The sequence below is a fragment of the Chiloscyllium punctatum genome, chromosome 3 (genome assembly GCF_047496795.1).
Source record: "Chiloscyllium punctatum isolate Juve2018m chromosome 3, sChiPun1.3, whole genome shotgun sequence".
Classification (NCBI taxonomy): Eukaryota; Metazoa; Chordata; class Chondrichthyes; order Orectolobiformes; family Hemiscylliidae; genus Chiloscyllium; species Chiloscyllium punctatum.
The window spans coordinates 41,895,316-41,914,356 of record NC_092741.1 but is presented as its reverse complement, the minus strand read 5'-3'; the positions used below and the strand labels follow the sequence as shown (position 1 = coordinate 41,914,356).

The 19,041-nt window shown below is 42.7% G+C and overlaps 1 protein-coding gene across 7 annotated transcripts in view; it reads right to left on the bottom strand.

Moving 5' to 3' along the window:
• wasf1 (WASP family member 1) overlaps positions 1 to 19,041 on the bottom strand; it is a 123,085-nt gene that overhangs the window by 15,886 nt on the left and 88,158 nt on the right. The window lies entirely within an intron of this gene.

Below are 19,041 nucleotides of genomic sequence, written 5' to 3'. Positions count from 1 at the left end.
TAGTATGGTGCTATCAGAACTATGTCCATTCCAATGATTGAGGACTGCTGACAGCAATGACAATACTCCTGACTTTGTGTCTGCCCGAAAAGACAAGTTAGACGGAGGCACTGTGACTCTGTAAGCATCCTAGAATTATAAAAGAAATTGAAACAAATAATAGATGCACTAGATTCTCTACAGTATGGAAACAGGCCCTTTGACCCAACAGGTCCACACCGACCCTCCGAAGAGTAACGCACCCACACCCATTCCTGTACGCTATACTTACCCCTGACTAATGCACCTAACAATAAGGCAATTTATCATGGCCAATTCACCTGATCTGCACATCTTTGGATTGTGGGAGGAAACCGGGGAGAATGTGCAAACTCCACACAAACAGTTGTCCGAGGCAGGAATTGAACCCAGGTCCCTGGTGCTGTGAGATAGCAGTGCTAACCACTGAGCCACCATGCCGCCCATTGGTTATAACTCTCAAAATTTCTTAGATTCTGGACGGGTCTCAGTGGATTTCAAATGTTACACTTTCATTCATTCATGCAAGCAAGCAAGAAACTAAAAGGTCAATTAGCTTAACATCAACTATAGAGAAGGTGCGAGAATCCATTATTAAGGAGGTTAAAGCAGTATATTTAGAAAGTAAAGATGCAATCAGGCAAAGGCAACATGGTTTTGTGAAACGAAGTAGTGTTTCGTTAATCTAGAATAACTTTTTGATGAAGTAATATTCATGATGGATAGAGGGAAACCAATAGATGTGGTTACTGGATTTTCAAAATGCATTTGAGAAGGTGTTTTGAAGGTCACTGGGCAGGTTAGCAGCACATAGTATGGGAATGAAGTATTAGCACTGATAAGGGATTGGTTAATTAACAGATGTTTATCGGGTTTGCAAGCTGCTACTAGTGGAGAGCCGTAAGACTACAGGTCCTATAACACTGGGGTTGCGTTCCAGCAAAACCTCACTTAATAGAAATAATGGGGCCAATGGGAAAAGTGGGGCTGGGGCAGATCAGCAAAGAATATCACTCACAATCACTCAAAAATCATCCAAAAGCCTAACAAAGGATAGCCTGATTGAAGGTTTAAATCATATTAATTAGCAAAAGTAAATTTAACACTTTACATTGAAAACATATTGTTAATGCAGGGACAGCGGGTCATCATTATCGCCACCTTCAGGTGCAGTTGTGGTTGCAGAAGTGGACGGTGGTGGTTGATTGTCTTCTGACTGTTTATTGGGAGTTGATTTTAGAAAGACATTCAGTTTCTGCTGCTTTGCCCTTTTTCTTCTGTGTTGAAGCTGTTCATAGGATACCAGATGATATCTTACTGAATGAACTGCTACCCTGCTGCGTTCTGCATTGTAATTGTCCTCCAAGCTCTGCAACTGCCTCTTAATTTCCTTCAGGACAGAAGGCAAAAGTGAAGTGGAAAGCTCTCGTGGTGCTGGATCCTGGACTTCATCTTTTTCATCTCCAGCTTCCACTTTCCCCTCAGCGACAAGCTGTTCTAGATCAGTGTAGAGAGATCTTCACAGTGGGACACAAGCAGTTCTTTAATATCCTCACTTTCCACTTCGTGAAAGCCAATCTGCTTTGCAAGGGTAACACAATGCTCTTTGATTTTTGGGAACTCCTCTAACAGTTTACATCCTTTAAAATCTTGAAACAAAATCCAGGAGAAGCTGCAGCAGTCCTAACTGGCATCACATTCATTAGTTTCATTTTTGAGATGAAGCTGCTCAATGTATAGTACTCTATCTTGCACATGCTCTGTCGACAGCTGACAATGGCGCATGTGCAGAACAAAGCATGCTAAAATCACGCTACTGCGAACAGAGATAAGCATTCTCAAAAATATTGTTCCCTAATTCTTCATTGATGTTACAGCCAAATCACAATGCCAAAACACGCTTTACCATGGGTGGCACGGTGGCATAGTGGTTAGCACTGCTGCCTCACAGCGCCAGAGACCAGAGTTCAGTTCCCGCCTTAGGTGACTGACTGTGTGGAGTTTGCACATTTTCTCCCATGTCTGCGTGGGTTTCCTCCAGGTGCTCCAGTTTTCTCCCACAGTCCAAAAATGTGCAGGTTAGGTGAATTGGCCATGCTAAATTGCCCGTAGTGTTAGGTGAAGGGGTAAATGTAGGGGAATGGGTCTGGGTGGGTTGCGCTTCAGCAGGTCGGTGTAGACTTGTTGCGCCGACGGGCCTGTTTCCACACTACGTAATCTAATATGAGAATTAGCTGTAGTACTAGTCCTCAACCTTTTACTGTTATATCTATTGGATGAGGCACCCAAATATATAGTAACAAAATTTGCGACTAAGAAAAATAAGTTAGCAGGAGGTGGTGAGTACAGCAAATTCACCATAATGCTACTGGGATTGAACGGTTAAATTACAAAAACAAATAGCTTAAACTTGATTCATATTACTATGCATTTAGAAGGTAGAAAGCTGACCTTTGGAGGACCCCAAAATGACCTCAGATCAAAGTGTTGTAATTGTAAAATTAGAACTAGACTAATGATGAGGGAAATTAATTTTCACACAAACGGTGAAGGAAATTTGGAGTGCTCTCCCAAAATGTTGCCAATGCTGAGCCATTTGAAATATTTGAGACAGATTGATGGATTTCCATTGGATAAAATTTTAAAGGATTTTAGAAGAAGACTGAGTAAATGGAATGGTGTATATAATCAGCTCCCTGAATATAACTGAAGGTGAAATAGATTTGAGGGGCAAAATGGCCCACTCCTCTCCCTGTACTCATAATGTAAGTGACATTTATTATGGAAGCTGATATATTTAGCTTTGGACAGATTAATTACTGTGGTTTAGTTGCTCCAATATCTGCACTCAAGCATGAAATCTATCAAAGGAACTGGAGCACTAAAATGAATGTTGAAGAAGAATAGGTCAGGCTTGGTGCCTTTGGCAGTCTATGGAGACAAATATATGTTCCTAGATGATCATTGGACCGACATAGTAGAGGTAGATCAGTACCTGTAGGTATATACTGTATCTTGCAATGAGCGAAAAGGCGTTAAAGAATTCTTACAAGAGAGAAACCAACTTTCTCGAAGATTTACGCAAATAGCTGAGACAAGACTTTTGTAAACCAACATGAGAAAAATTATAATTTTATTGTAAAAGAGAATGAGCAAATGATAGCGAAAACAAAGCTTCCTAGTTGAGCCATTTGCTGAAGACTGAACGAAACCTGTATGTGATTATGGAATCATCTGTTTCCTTAGTCACTTTCTGCCATCTAGTGGTTGAAATTAAAACAATATGCATTTTGGAATTAGTTTAATAGAGTCCTATCAGCTTGAGGCATTTGTACAAAGGAGTTCCCCACATTCTGCCTAATCTTCCTCAGTCTTTATGTGTACTTTACCTTCTTCATTGTTTTATAATCTATTTGTTGAGTAGTGGGAGAAGTGAGCATCCCATCAATTCACTTTCAGTAGATTGTTTTGAAGACTACTGCCCTGTGCTGCAGCCAGTTTGCATGGGCTTTAACTATCAACACAGTTACTATGCTAACTCCTGAAATACTTTGTTAGTTGTAGATAAACAATGCTATCATTGCTAGAAACAGATATAGCAACTGAAGGACAAATTTAAGATATCCATCAAAGGAACAAAGGAAAGGTTAGAGAAAAAAACGTTTATATGGAAGTTATCAGAAACGGAATAACCTACCTAATATAACACCTTGTACTTGCACACCACCTTTAACATAATAAGATTTCTGAAAACATTTCATGTGAGCACCACGAAACAAAATTTGATGTTGAGGCACCAAATAGAAAGTGTATTCCAGTTCGGTCAGTTGTCAGGAACACATGTGTGTGATTGTAAGTAGGACAAATAAGAAATCAAGAATGCATAAGTGGAGTGGTGTCAGACCTCAATCGTTTCGGAGACGGAAGGTTCTTGAAGCCTGAACAGACAAGAGCGGTGGCTACAATGTGCTTGACTAAAATGACTGTGGTACAGGAACACATTCAAGCAGGCCATGAGGGAAACAGTGGCAGCAGGAGACAGTATAGTCAGTGAGATAGTTTTTTGCAGCCCAGTGAGAATCTACAAGACAGTGTTGCTTCTCCAAACTGGTGAACAGGACATCTGCTCAGGGATGGATTAGATTAGATTACTTACAGTGTGGAAACAGGCCCTTCGGCCCAACAAGTCCACACCGCCCCGCCGAAGCGTAACCCACCCATACCCCTACATCTACATCTACATCTACCCCTTACCTAACACTACGGGCAATTTAGCCCTAGCCAATTCACCTGGCCTGCACATTTTTGGACTGTGGGAGGAAACCGGAGCACCCGGAGGAAACCCACGCAGACACGGGGAGAACGTGCAAACTCCACACAGTCAGTCGCCTGAGGCGGGAATTGAACCCGGGTCTCCGGCGCTGTGAGGCAACAGTGCTAACCACTGTGCCACCGTGCCGCCCACGTTTTCACGCAGAGGAACCTCTAGTGGGAGGGTGGAAATCCAGTTGCCATGGTCAACATGGGTAACTATAACACAGTTAAAACTAGGAAGGACATTCCAGTTAAGGAAAATGAGCAGCTAGGAGATAAAGTAAAAAGCAGAACCTCAAAGATGATTTCTGGATCATTACCCAAGTCACAAGCAAATTGGTATAGGATAAACAAAATACGTTATTTACACATAGTTGAATGATTGGTCTTGGAGAAATCGATTTTGATTCACAGAACACTGACATCAGTATTGGGGAAAACTTAGAGCTGTACATTGGGGCAGGATATATCCGAACAGTTGTGGGTCACATGTTCTGGCAAGTCACATAACTAGGGCTGTAGAGAGGGCTTTAACCTAATTAATGGAACAAAGGATCAGGTGTGGAGGGATATTAGTCATCCAAAAATGCAGATGCCAGAATTGTACACAACATATTATACAGTTCCATTATAACCTCCCTGTGCTTAAACTCAGCTAATAAATCTAAGTATCCCATATCCTTGTCTTAACCACTTTATCTACTTGCTCCTCTACCTTAATGGACCAGTGGACATGCACACCCAAGTCCCCCTAATCCTCAGTGCTTCCCGAGATTTTACCACTCACACATAGAGTCTTGGAGTTATGGAGATATACAGCATGGAAACACACCCTTTGGTCCAACTCACCCATGCCAACTAAATATAGTTCCACTTGCCAACACCTGGGTCATATTCCTCTAAACCCTTCCTATTAATATACCCATCAAGATGCCTTTTAAATATTGCAATTGTACTAGCGTCCACCACTTCCTCTGGCAGCTCATTCCATACAGGTACCACCCTCTGCGTGAAAACGTTGCCCCTTACGTCTCTTTTAAGTCTTTTCCCTCTCACCATAAACCTGTGCCCTCTAGTTCTGGACTCCCCCCACCCCAGGGAAAAGACTTTGTCGATTTATCCTATCCATGGCCCTCATGATTTTATAAACCTCTAAGATCACCCCTCAGCCTCTGATGCTCCGGCCTATTCATCCTTTCCAGATAGCTCAAATCCTCCAACCCTGGCAACATCCTTATAAATCTTTTCTGAACCCTTTCAAGTTTCACAACATTGTTCTGATAGAAAGGAGACCAGAATTGCACGCTATATTCCAAAAGTGGCCTATCAATGTTCTGTACAGCCGCAACATGACCTCCCAACTCCTAAACTCGATACTCTGACCAGTGCCATGTGCTAGCCAGCATAGAAATGAAAAAATAGGCAGGATGAACATGTGGCTTGAGAGATGGTGTAGGAGGGAGGGGTGCAGATTTGTTGGACATTGGGACCGGTTCTGGGGAAGGTGGGACTATCACAAAATGGACAGCCTACATCTGAACCAGACCGGAACCAATGTCCTTGGGGGAGTTTTTGCTACTGCTGTTGGGGTGGTTTTAAACTAATGAGGCAGGGGGCTGGGAGCCAGAGGAGAAAACAAGTAGGCAGCGAGGTGGAGACTGGAGACTGTAAGAATTATGAAGATAGCATTAATAAAGGGAAGAGTAGGCAGAGAGCAGATGAGTGCAAAAAAAAAACTGTTTGCTTGGATTGGTGCGTGGGAGTTCGATGTTATTGCAATCACAGAGACTTGGTTGAAGGAGGGGCATAATGATTGGCAATTAAATGTCCCAGGACATAGACACTTCAGACAGGACAGGGAGGGAAGTAATAGGGGGGGGGGGGGGGGGGAAGGGTTGTGGAGTTACATTGCTGGTCAATGACGATATCACACTAAAGGAGCACACTATGGAGGTCTTGGGTAGTGAGGCATTATGGGTGGAGCTGAGAAATAAGAAAGGTGCAGTTACGCTGTTAGGGCTGTATTACAGGCCTCCCACCAGTGAGCGAGGTAGAAGAACAAATAAACAGATTATGGAAAGATGTAGAGGCAATAAGGTAGCGGTGATGGGAGATTTTAATTTTCCCAACATTGACTGGGATACACTTACCGTCAGAGGTCTGGATGGGATAGAATTTGTAAGAAGTGTCCAGGAGAGTTTTCTAGAGCGGTATGTCAATAAGTCCAACGAGGGAAGGGGCCATATTGGACCCGGTACTGGAGAATGAGCCAGGCAAGGTGGTAGAAGTTGTGGTGGAGGATTTCTTTGGGAACAGGGACTACAATTCTATAAGTTTTAAAATACTTGTGGATAAAGAAGAGAGTGGTCCTAAGGGAAGAGTACTAAACTGGGCCAAGGCCAATTATATCAAAATTAGGCAGGAGCTCTGAAATATGGGATGGACACAGCACCTTGAAGGGAAGTCCACATTTGAGATGTGGGAGGCTTTCAAAGAGAGGTTAAACATAGTGCTGGATAGGCATGTCCCGTTGAAGGCAAAGGATAGGAAAGGCAAGAATTGTGAACTGTGCATGACAGGAGAAATTGTACGACTAGAAATTGTACGAAAAGGGAAGCATACATAAGGTCTAGGCAGCTAAGAATAGAACGGGCCCTGGAAGAATATCAGAAGAATAGGACAAGTCTTAAACGAGGAATCAAGCAGGCTAAAAGGGGTCATGAAATAGCTTTATCGAGCAGAATTAAGGAGAATCCCAAAGCATTTTATTCTTATATAACAAGCAAGCAGGTAACTAGAGAAAGGATTGGTCCATTAAAGGATAACAAAGGAAGGCTGTGTGTTGAACCTGAGAGAATGGGTGAGATTTTGAGTGATTACTTTGCATCAGTGTTCACTGAGGTAAAAACAATGACTGCAGATGCTGGAAACTAGAGTCTCGATTAGAGTGGTGCTGGAAAAGCACAGCAGTTCAGGCAGCATCCGAGGAGCAGATAAATTGACATTTCGGGCAAAAGCCCTTCATCAGGTATACAGGTAGAGAGCATGAAGGGTGGAGAGATAAATGAGAGGAGGGTGGGGAGGGGGAGAAAGTAGCATAGAGTACAATAGGTGAGTGGGGGAGGGGATTAAGGTGATATGTCGGTGGTGGGGGGGGGTGGGGGGGAGAGGGAGGAGTGGACAGGTGGAAAAGAAGATAGGCAGGTAGGACAAGTCATGGGGACAGTGCTGAGCTGGAAGTTTGGAACTGGGGTGAGGTGGAGGAAAGGGAAATGAGGAAACTGATGAAGTCCACATTGATGCCCTGGGCTTTGAAGTGTTCTGAGGTGGAAGATGAGGTGTTCTTCCTCCAGGCATCTGGTGTTGAGGGAGCAGCGGTGAAGGAGGCCCAGGACCTCCATGTTCTCGGCAGAGTGGGAGGGGGAGTTGAAATGTTCGGCCACAGGGCGGTGTGGTTCATTGGTGCGGGTGTCCCAGTGATGTTCCCTAAAGTGCTCTGCTAGGAGGCATCCAATCTCCCAATGTAGAGGTGACCACATCGGGAGCAATTGATACAATAAATGATATTGGTGGATGTGCAGGTAAAACTTTGATGGATGTGGAAGGCTCCTTTAGGACCTTGGATGGAGGTGAGGGAGGAGATGTAGGCACAGGTTTTGCAATTCTTGCGGTGGCAGGGGAAGGTGTGAGGATGGGAGGTTGGGTTGTAGGGGGGCGTGGACCTGACCAGGTAGTCATGGAGGGAACAGTCTTTGCGGAAGGTGGAAAGGGGCGGGGAGGGAAATATACCCCTGGTGGTGGGGTCTTTTTGGAGGTGGCGGAAATGTCGGTGGATGATTTGGTTTATGCGAAGGTTGGTAGGGTGGAAGGTGAGCACCAGGGGCGTTCTGTCCTTGTTACAGTTGGAGGGGTGGGGTCTGAGGGCGGAGGTGCAGGATGTGGACGAGATGTGTTGGAGGGCATCTTTAACCACGTGGGAAGGAAAATTGTGGTCTCTAAAGAAGGAGGCCATCTGGTGTGTTCTGTGGTGGAACTGGTCCTCCTGGGAGCAGATACGGCGGAGGTGGAGGAATTGGGAATACGGCATGGCATTTTTGCAGGAGGTAGGGTGGGAAGAGATGTAATCCAGGTAGCTGCGGGAGTCAGTTGGTTTGTAAAAAAATGTTGGTGTCAAGTCGGTCGTCATTAATGGAGATGGAGAGGTCCAGGAAGGGGAGGGAGGTGTCAGAGATGGTCCAGGTAAATTTAAGGTCAGGGTGGAATGTGTTGGTGAAGTTGATGAATTGTTCAACATCCTCGCGGAAGCACGAGGTGGCGCCAATGCAGTCATCAATGTAGCGGAGGAAGAGGTGGGAGTGGTGCCGGTGTTCACTGAGAGGAACATGATAAATCTTGAGATTAGAGATAGAAGTTTGATTAGTCTGGATCACATTGACATAAGTAGGGATGATGTGTTGGGTAGGCTAGAGGTTATTAAAGTGGACAAATCCCCAGGCCCAATGAGGGAGGTGAGAGAGGAAATAGCTGGGGCCCTGACAGATATCTTTGTAGCATCCTTAAATACAGGTGAGATGCCGGAGGACTGGAGGGTTGCTCATGTTGTCTCCCTGTGCAAGAAAGGTAGTAGGGATATTCCAGGTAACTACAGACCAGTGAGTCTGAGGCCAGTGGTGGAAAAGGTGCTGGAGAAGGTACAAAGGGATAGGATCTATTTATACTTAGAAACAAAATGGGCTTATCAGCGATAGGCAACATGGTTTTGTGCGGGGGAGATCGTACCATACCAACTTAATAGAGTTCTTCAAGGAAGTGACCAAGTTGATAGATGAAGGAAGGGCTGCTGATGTCATATACCTGGATTTTAGTAAGGTGTTTGATAAGGTTCCCCATGGTAGACTAATAGAGAAAGTGAAGTCACATAGTGTGCAGGGTATTCTAGCTAGGTGGATAAAGAACTGGTTGAGCAACTGGAGACAGAGAGTAGTAGCTGAAGGGAGTTTCTCGAAATGGAGAAAGATGACCAGTGGTGTTCCACAGGGATCAGTGTTGGGGTCACTGTTGTTTGTAGTATACATAAATGATCTGGAAGAGGGCACTGTTGGTATGATCAGCAAGTTTGCTGATGACATGAAGATTGGTGGAGTAGCAGAAAGCATAAGGGACTATCAGAGAATACAAGAGGATATAGATAGGCTGGAGAGTTGGGCAGAAAAGTGGCAGATGGCTTTCAGTCCAGACAACTGTGAAGTGATGCATTTAGACAAGACTAATTCTAGAGCAAATTATACAATGAACAGAAGAGCCTTGGGAAAAGTTGATGGAGAGAGAGATCTGGGAGTGCAAGCCCATTGTACCCTGAAGGTTGCTGCACAGGTGGATAGAGTGGTCAAGAAGGCATATAGTATGCTTGCCTTCATTGGATGGGGTATTGAGTATAAGAGCTGGCAAGTCATGTTAAGATTGTACAAGACATTGCTTCGGCCATATTTAGAATAGTCTGTACAGTTCTGGTCACCACATTACCAAAAGGATGTGGATACTTTGGAGAAGATGTTGCCTACTATGGAAGGTGCTAGCTATGAAGAAAGGTTGAGTAGGTTAGGTTTATTTGCATTAGAAAAAAGGACATTGAGGGGAGACCTGATTAGGTTTCCAAAATCATGAAGGGTATAGACAGGGTGGATAGGGACAAACTTTTTCCCAGGGTGAAGGATTCAATGATGAGAGGTCACGCTTTCAAGGCGAGAGGTGGAAAGTTTAAGGGGGATACAAGCGGTAAGTACTTCACACAGAGGGTGGTGGGTGTTTGGAACGCGTTGCCAGCAGAGGTGGTAGAGGCAGGTACAGTAGATTAATTGAAGATGCGTCTGGACAAATGCATGAGTAGGTGGAGAGCAGAGGGACACAGATGCTTAGGAATTGATCGACAGTTTTGACAGCACATTTGGATCAACTCAGGCTTGGAAGGCCGAAGGGCCTGTTCCTGGGCTGTACATTTTCTTTGTACTTTGTAAAGGAAAGCATGTCAAATGCCTTCTTCACTATCCTATCTACCTGCGATTCCACTTTCAAGGAGCTATGAACCTGCATTCCAAGGTCTCTTTGTTCAGCAACACTCCCTAGGACCTTACCATTAAGTGTAGAAGTCCTGCTAAGATTTGCTTTCCCAAAATGCAGCACCTCGCATCTATCTAAAATAAACTTCATCTACCACTCCTCAGCCCATTGGCCCATCTGATCAAGATCCCATTGTAACCTGAGGTAACCTTCTTCGCTGTCCACTACACCTCCGATTTTGGTGTCATCTGCAAACTTACTAACTGTACCTCTTATGCTCACATCTAAATAATTTATATAAATGATGAAAAGTAGAGGACCCAGCACCAATCCTTGTGGCACTCCACTGGTCACAGACCTCCAGTCTGAAAAACCTCCACCACCTTATTTGCCAAAGCTATCTCATGTCCCTTTTTTGCCTTCCTGATTTCCTTCTTAAGTATACACCTACTGCCTTTATACTCTAAGGATTCACTAAATCTCTCCTGTCTATACCTGACATATGCTTCCTACTTTTTCTTAACCAAACCCTCAATTTCTTTAGTTATCCAGCATTCCCGAGACCTACCAGCCTTTCCTTTCACCCTAACAGGAATATACTGGCTCTGGATTCTCATTATCTCATTTCTGAAGACTTCCCATTTTTCAGCCGTCCTTTTATCTGCAAATGTCTGCCCCCTATCAGCTTTTGAAAGTTCTTGCCTAATACTGTCAAAGTAAGCCTTGCTCCAATTTATAACTTCAACTTTTAGATCTGGTCTATGTTTCTCCATCACTTTAAAAATAACCGAATTATGGTCACTGGCCTCAAAGTGCTCCCCTATTGACAGCTCAGTCACCTGCTCTGCCTTATTTCCCAAGAGTAGGTCAGGTTTTGCACCTTCTCTAGTAGGTACATCCACGTACTGAATATAAAAATTTTCTTATACACACTTAAATTCCTCTCTATCTAAATCCTTTACACTATGGCAGTCCCAGTTTATGTTTGAAAAGTTAAAACCCGATCACATCCACCCTATTATTCTTACAGATAACTGAAATCTCCTTACAAATTTGTTTCTCAATTTCCTGCTGACTATTAGAGGGTCTATAATACAATCCCAATACAATCATGTACTCCCTTGCCTTGTTTATCCAGCTCAAGTGGAATCACCTTACACTGATCTGGATTGAATTCCATTTGCCACTGATCAGTCCATCTGACCAGCTCATCTACACCTCCTGTGACGTAAGGCAATCCTCCTATTTACCACCTCACCAATTTTTGTAACAGCCGAGAACTTGCTGATCAATCTTCCTATATTCAAGTCTAACTTATTTGTATACACAACAGGGATCCATGTGCTTCCAGTCACAAAATCACCCCTTGAATATCACCCTCTGCTTCCTGCCACTTAGCCAATTCACCAAATTGCTTTGGATTCCATTGACTTTTAACATTGCTATCAGCCTCCATGCGGGAACTTACCAAAAGTCTTGCTGGGATCCTAGCAGACTACGTCAAATGCATTGCCTTGTCTACACATCTAGTCACTTCAAAAGATTCAGTCAAGTTGGTCAAACATAACCTTCTTCTAATAAAAGAAGGCTGATTTTTCTTAATTCCTGCCTCTCAAAGTGCAGATTAATTCTGTCTCTCAGAATTGCTTCCAAACATTACCCATCAAAGTTAGACTGACTAATCTGTAGTTTCCTGGTTGATACCTTTCTCCCTAAAGGTACCACATTGGCTATCCTGCAGTCCTCTGACACCTGAACTGTGGCCAGAGAGGAATCGAAAACTATTGCCAGTGTTCCTACTGTTTACTCCCTTGCCTCACTTAGTAGCCTGGGCTACTAAAAATCAAACAGAGGAAAAGATTTTAAAAAAGGCAAACTAGTATTAAAGGAAATTTTAATCACAGCATGGCAGGAATGGACACAGTATATAAATCTACATAGTGTGATAGCAGAAAAATGTGTGTGTTACAAAAACAGTAAAAAGACAAACAAAAACATAGTAAAATGAATGTATTGACAGCTTAAATAGATATAGATTTGTACGATCTGATCATCAATATAGAAACATGGCTATAAGGTGAGAAAGGCTAGAACTCAAAAGCAAATGAATTTGAAAGGGTAAGAAACTAGGAAGAGATGGATAAAAATGATCCAAAATAAAATTTATCCTTGATAAGTTTGGTAAATAAATAGGGTCGGATTCTTAAAATATAATGAGGAACAATAAGTGAAAGGTACAATTTTGTCAATGATAAATAAACAATACTATTTAGTAAGGATGCCAGGTTTAATTCACAAGTTCACAGACTGATTTCGAAGCTTCAGTTAACATAGCCAAACTATAAGTGGCTATAGCTTGACCGAAATGATTTTTTGTTCTGAAGACCATCAATTTAAATATATTTATTTCACAATCTAGCATTGGTAAGAAGTTAATCTTTAAAAAAATCTATGCTTACTAAAAAAATGCTTAGATTTTTAGAACTGTTAAATATTCTGCACCTTATATCTGGGTCTTTCTGGAAATGGAACTTAGCACCATCCAACGAAGGCTGCAAGCACTGCTAAATGAGATTTATTTTGGAATAAACAAAGTAAAGCTCCTGCTATACTTCCCAAACTGAACTTTTGATCTTGAATCATGAAAAAGCACTTTCTATTATCCAATTGTAATATCTCAGTTTCCCACACAAATTGCCTGTAAAGATCACTATCTTTATTTTTGGATTGGCGATCAAAATCACAAACGGATATTGCTTTAAAGCAAGGAAGAACTCATGGAGAGCTGTATTACAACTGTTCCTTGTTCAAGCAGTAGGAATGAAGCTGTTTACCCAGAGACAGTCTGTTGATTTTTGTTCCCACTTGGGAACAGTTCTGAGGATTGAGGATGCTCAGCATGACAACTCTGATTGTTCACCTACATTGTTAACCTGCCCAGGAGCCAACCAGCAGAAAGCCTCTAGACTCTTTAAAAAACCCAAAAAGAACGACTGTGAATGCAGGAAATATTAAATAAAAAAAGTGAAAATACTGGAAATCCTCAGCAGGTTTGGCAGCATCTGTGGAGAGAGAAACAGGGTTAACTTTTGAACTTCGAGTCTAATATGACTTTTCCACAGAACTGAAAGGGGAATGGAAAATGGTCTTTTTATGCTATTGGCAAACTGGGGAAGAAACAAACGGAATCAGGGATCAGAGCTAAAACATGTGTTGCTGGAAAAGCGCAAGGTTAGGCAGCATCAAAGGAGCAGGAGAATCGATTTTTCGGGCATAAGCCCTTCTTCAGGAATGAGGAGGGTGTGCCAAGCAGGCTAAGATAAAAGGTAGGGAGGAGGGACTTGGGGGAGGGGCGTTGGGAATGCGATAGGTGGAAGCAGATTAAGGTGAGGGTGATAGGCCGGAGAGGGGGTGGGGGTGGAGAGGTCGGGAAGAAGATTGCAGGTCAAGAAGGCGGTGTTGAGTCTGAGGGTTGGGACTGAGAAAAGGTGGGGGGAGGGGAAATGAGGAAGGTGGAGAAATCTGCATTCATCCCTTGTGGTTGGAGGGTTCCTAGGCAGAAGATGAGGCGCTCTTCCTCCAGGTATCGTGTTGCCATGGTCTGGCGATGGAGGAGGCCAAGGACCTGCATGTCCTTGGTGGAGTGGGAGGGGGAGTTAAAATGTTCAGCCACGGGGTGGTTGGGTTGGTTGGTCTGGGTGTCCCAGAGGTGTTCTCTGAAACATTCTGCAAGTAGGCGGCCTATCTCCCCAATATATAGGAGGCCATATCGGGTGCAGCAGATGCAGTAAATGATGTGTGTGGAGGTGCAGGTGAATTTGTGACAGATATGGAAGGATCCCTTGGGGTCTTGGAGGGAAGTGAGGGGGGAGGTGTGGGCGCACGTTTTGCATTTCTTGCAGTTGCAGGGGAAGGTGCCAGGAGTGGAGGTTGGGTTGGTGGGGGGTGTGGACCTGACAAGGGAGTCGTGGAGGGAGTGGTCTTTCCGGAACGCTGATAGGGGAGGGGAGGGAAATATATCCTTGGTGGTGGGGTCTGTTTGGAGGTGGCGGAAATGACGAAGGATATACAATGTATCTGGAGGTTGGTGGGATGGTAGGTGAGGACCAGTGGGGTTATGTCCTGGTGGCGATTGGAGGGGTGGGGTTCAAAGGCAGAGGAGCGGGAAGTGGAGATGCAGTGGGTATCATTGTCAACCACATCTGAGGGGAAATTGCAGTCTTTGAAGGAGGAGGCCATCTGGGTTGTTCGGTATTGGAATTGGTCCTCCTGGGAGCAGATGCGGCGGAGGCGAAGGAATTGGGAATATGGGATGGCGTTTTTACAGGGGGCAGGGTGGGAGGAGGTGTAATCTAGGTAGCTGTGGGAGTCAGATGACCTTATAGAGGTTTACAAGAATATGAGGGGCACGGATAGGATAAATAGAAAAAGTCTTTTCCCTAGGGTGGAAAGTCCAGAACTAGAAGGTATAGGTTTAGGGTGAGGGGGGAAAAGATATAAAAGGGACAACTTTCTCACACAGAGAGTGGTACGTGAATGGAATGAGCTGCCAGAGGAAGTGGTGGAGGCTGATACAATTGCAACATTTAAGAGGCATTTGGATGGGTACATGAATAGGATGGGTTTAAGAGGGATATGGGCTGGGTGCTGGCAGGTGGTACTAGATCGGGTTGGGATGGCATGGATGAGTTGGACCGAAGGGTCTGTTTCCATGCTGTACATCTCTATGACTCTATGATTAAACTAGTCTGTAATTGCTGGGATTTCTTCACAACCGTATTTGAACAAAGCCGTAACGTTGGCAATTCTCCAGTCTTCTGGTACCTCCCTGAAATCCAGGGAAGACTGGAATATTATGGCTAATGCCTCTGTAATTTCTCCTGTCACTTCCAACAAACCCCTTGGATCCATCTCACTCACTAACCTTAAGTGTCAATAATAAAGACAGTATTCCATTTGTCTTCTGAACCATCTTATCTACCTGCCCTTCTACCTTCAGGGATCTATGGATACGCACACCTAGGACCTCCGGCCTTCAGTAACTTCTTGGGTACTGCCATCCATAGTGTAATCCCTTATCTTCTTAGCCTTCCCCAAGTACATTACTTCACAGTTTTCTGATTAAATTCCATTTGCCACTGTTCTGCCCAGCTGACCAGTTGGTTAATATCCTCCAGTTAATGGGCACCCTCCTCATGATTTATTACTTAACCAATTTTTGTCATCTGTAAACATCTTAGTGACATTTACTACATTCAAGTCTAAATCATTAATGTATGCCAAAAACTGCAAACACCCCAAATGAACCCTGTAGAATCCTACTGGAAATAGACTTCCAGTCATCAAAAAATCCCTCCACTGCTTCCTGCCTCTCAGCCAAGTTTTGTTTTATTTAGTCACAGGAAATGGGTGCCATTGGATGGAGAATTTGGGATCCAAAATCCCATTGGCCCTTAGATCCCACGTGCTCTCACTTTCTTGATCAGTGCTATGAGAAATCCTAAAAAAAATCTTGCTTAAGGAAAAGAAGACCACATCAAATACATTGCCCTCCTCAACACTCCTGGGTACCTCGCATCAAAAAATTCTGATCAAATTTGCCTTCCCTCTAGGTTTGTTCAATATGTATCAATTGCATGACACTATAATCTTGTGCTATAAATTCTGTGTCTTATGATTCTGCCCCGCTAGCTACCTGACAAAGGAGCAGTGGTCCGAAAGCTAGTACTTCCAAATAAACCTGTTGGACTATAACCTGGTGTTGTGTGATTTTTACTTTTGTCCTTTCCTTAAAAAAAACTCATGCTGACTGTTCCTGATTAACCCATGTTCAAACAAGTGCAGATATACTGCACCCCACAGAATTCTTTCTGACAGCTTCCCAACCACTGGGATAACATTGACTGCCCTGCTATTTTCTGGTCTACCCTTGCTCCTTTTTAAAATAATGGAACAAAATTAGCATTCTTCCAATCCTCTGATCTGAAGCCACAGGGGATCTGAAAATTACTGCCAAGATCCTGGATCTCTCCTCTCCTGCCTCCATCATTAACCTGAGATACATCCCCTCAGGAAGGTTGATAAACTTGCTAGTACGTCATCTATAAGTTAACCTTTTAAAAATATTTCAAGCCTCTTCCACCTTGATGTCTAAGCTTGCATCATTCTTTTCCATTGTGAAGACCAACCAAATATTCATTAAGGACTATCCTTACTACTTTCTTGTCCATACACACATTACCTTTATGGTATAAATCGGCACTGCACTTTCCTTAGCTATTGTCTTGCTGTATATATTTTAAAAACTCTTCCATCATATTACTCATGAGTGTTTTCTCATGCACTTTTTCCAGTGCAAAGTTCCCTTCGCACTTTTTATACCCCTGTAGAAACTCCTCAGTATTGAACCCTCAACATCTGCCATCAGCTACTCTTGTTTTCTTAATCCTAACCTTTATGTCCATTAACATCCAGGGTTTTCTGGTGTTGGTCCCAGTCTTTGCCTTTATGGGGACATGTTTGCACTGTGCCTTCGCAATCTCCTCCTTGAATGCCTCCCACTGCTCTGATAGAACTTTATCCGGTCCTAGTTCAATTGGGCCAAACTGTATGTTATTTTAGTAAAATTAATGTTTTCTCAATCCAGAATTTTTATTCTTGACCCATCCTCATCCTTTTCCATAACTATCCTAAATATAACTGGGTTATTGTTACTATCTCCAAAATGCTCCCCAATACTTGCACCTTCCATGAGCTCAGGTTCATCTCTGAATATTAGGTTCAAAACTGCCTTGCCCTTGTTGAGCTTTCTATGTACTGGCGATAGACATTCTGGGTGCAATTTAAGATATTTCCTTCCTATCTTGCATACTAAAACTATCCCAATTAATGTTTAGTTAATACCTCCTATTATTGCTGCTTTTTTATCCTTACATTCCTCTGAAATATGATTACATATTTGATCTTTTACCTCTCCCTGATTGAGGTAGACATCCAATAGCTAGTTTGTCCCTTTTTATGTTTTTAACTTCTACTATTATAGTTTGATAATTCTTCCAAGATAACATCACTCCTCACTGTTAAAATACTGAAAAAATGATAATTAAAAATAGTGAAGCTTGGGAATCGATGCCTGACAACTGAAGCATGATCAAAGAAGTACCCATTCGTGAAAAAAAAACATATAGAACCAATTTGCGTAATTACTGGTCAGTTAGCTTAACATCTGTAATTGATAAATTTAATTAGGGATGACATAACTATGCACTGAGACACAAAACTACCAAGGTGTTGTCAGTGCCAATCTTGAAAGGGCCATCATGTTCAACAAGTTTCTTGTTGAGAAGACATAGTCAAAGAGAGGAATCTTTGACAATGAAGGCATTTGGGAGATTATGAAACAAGTTACGTTGGTTTGGTTATTGCACCAATTTCCTGAAGATGGGAGTTCAAATCCTATCATGTCAGCAGTCATTTTAAATGTATTTATGTGGAATAAAAATAAATTATTTATAATGGTGACCACAAGCTACCAAAGAGCAGTAATAAATGTCCATTGTACTCACCAATGTCTTTTTTTAAAATTGGTTTGCAGGGTAGGAAATCGATCATCCACACTCACTTGCCCCAATATGTCACTCTTAACCAACAATTAATATGGCTAATTTTTAACAACCCCCTCAACAGCACAGCAAGCCGTTTAGCTGCATTCAAGGAAGCAGCTCACAACTACATTCTTAAGGGGAGTCAGTGATTGGCAATCAAGACTGGTGTTACCAGAGATGTCCTCATTCTGCGAAATAACCAAAAGACTAAAGGCTATGGATTTAATGGAAGGTCAGTAAACTATTTAAAATTATTAGAAGGGAAATTGAGGAGACAGAACTTCCAAAATGGATAGAAATTGGTAGTAATGGCCATCACATTCAGTTACATCGACCATATACAAAAATCATTTAGATACTGGCCTCAGGGAGTGGTGTTGAAATTTACACATGATCCAAAATTGGAAATATGGTTAATTCCAACACAACGACAAGGTTATTGAGGCTTTAGAATGTCTTCTGACTTTCAGGAATCTAAACATGAAGACTTTGTTATTTTTAGTACCACACTGCAAATTACAAATCAATATGATGGTGTTTAAAAACATGAAATAATCATTGCACAGGCACATGGAATCAGACTGTTTCAAGTAGTTGAGAGGTTGAGAAATAGACACAAAATTAACTTTGTAACAGAAACCCCTTTAGGGAGATACATGAATCTTTGTAATTCACTTATTAGGCGAATGATCCAGGCAGAAACTAAGTCAATGTTCAAATTCCAAGTTGAATGGCAGATGAAGGAAAAAGAATATGAAAATAGAGTGCATGAATATAACCAAGTATTTGTTTGTCTGAAGAGTTGGACCAAACTTCAGAAATGATGTGGAAAAGGAAATTCTGCCGCACCATGTAACAATCTTAAGGACTTTGGCATAGAATTCTGAACTTTCAGAAAGTTAGTCTGAGCAGCAACAGAGCAAAGGACAGTGAACCTGGGAGTGAACAACAGCAGGATTAATACCTGAGGATCTAGGCCTGGACTGTGTTCAGTCTGAGCAGCAATGGCAGCAACAGAGTGAAGGATAACGAACTGAGAGGTGAACAG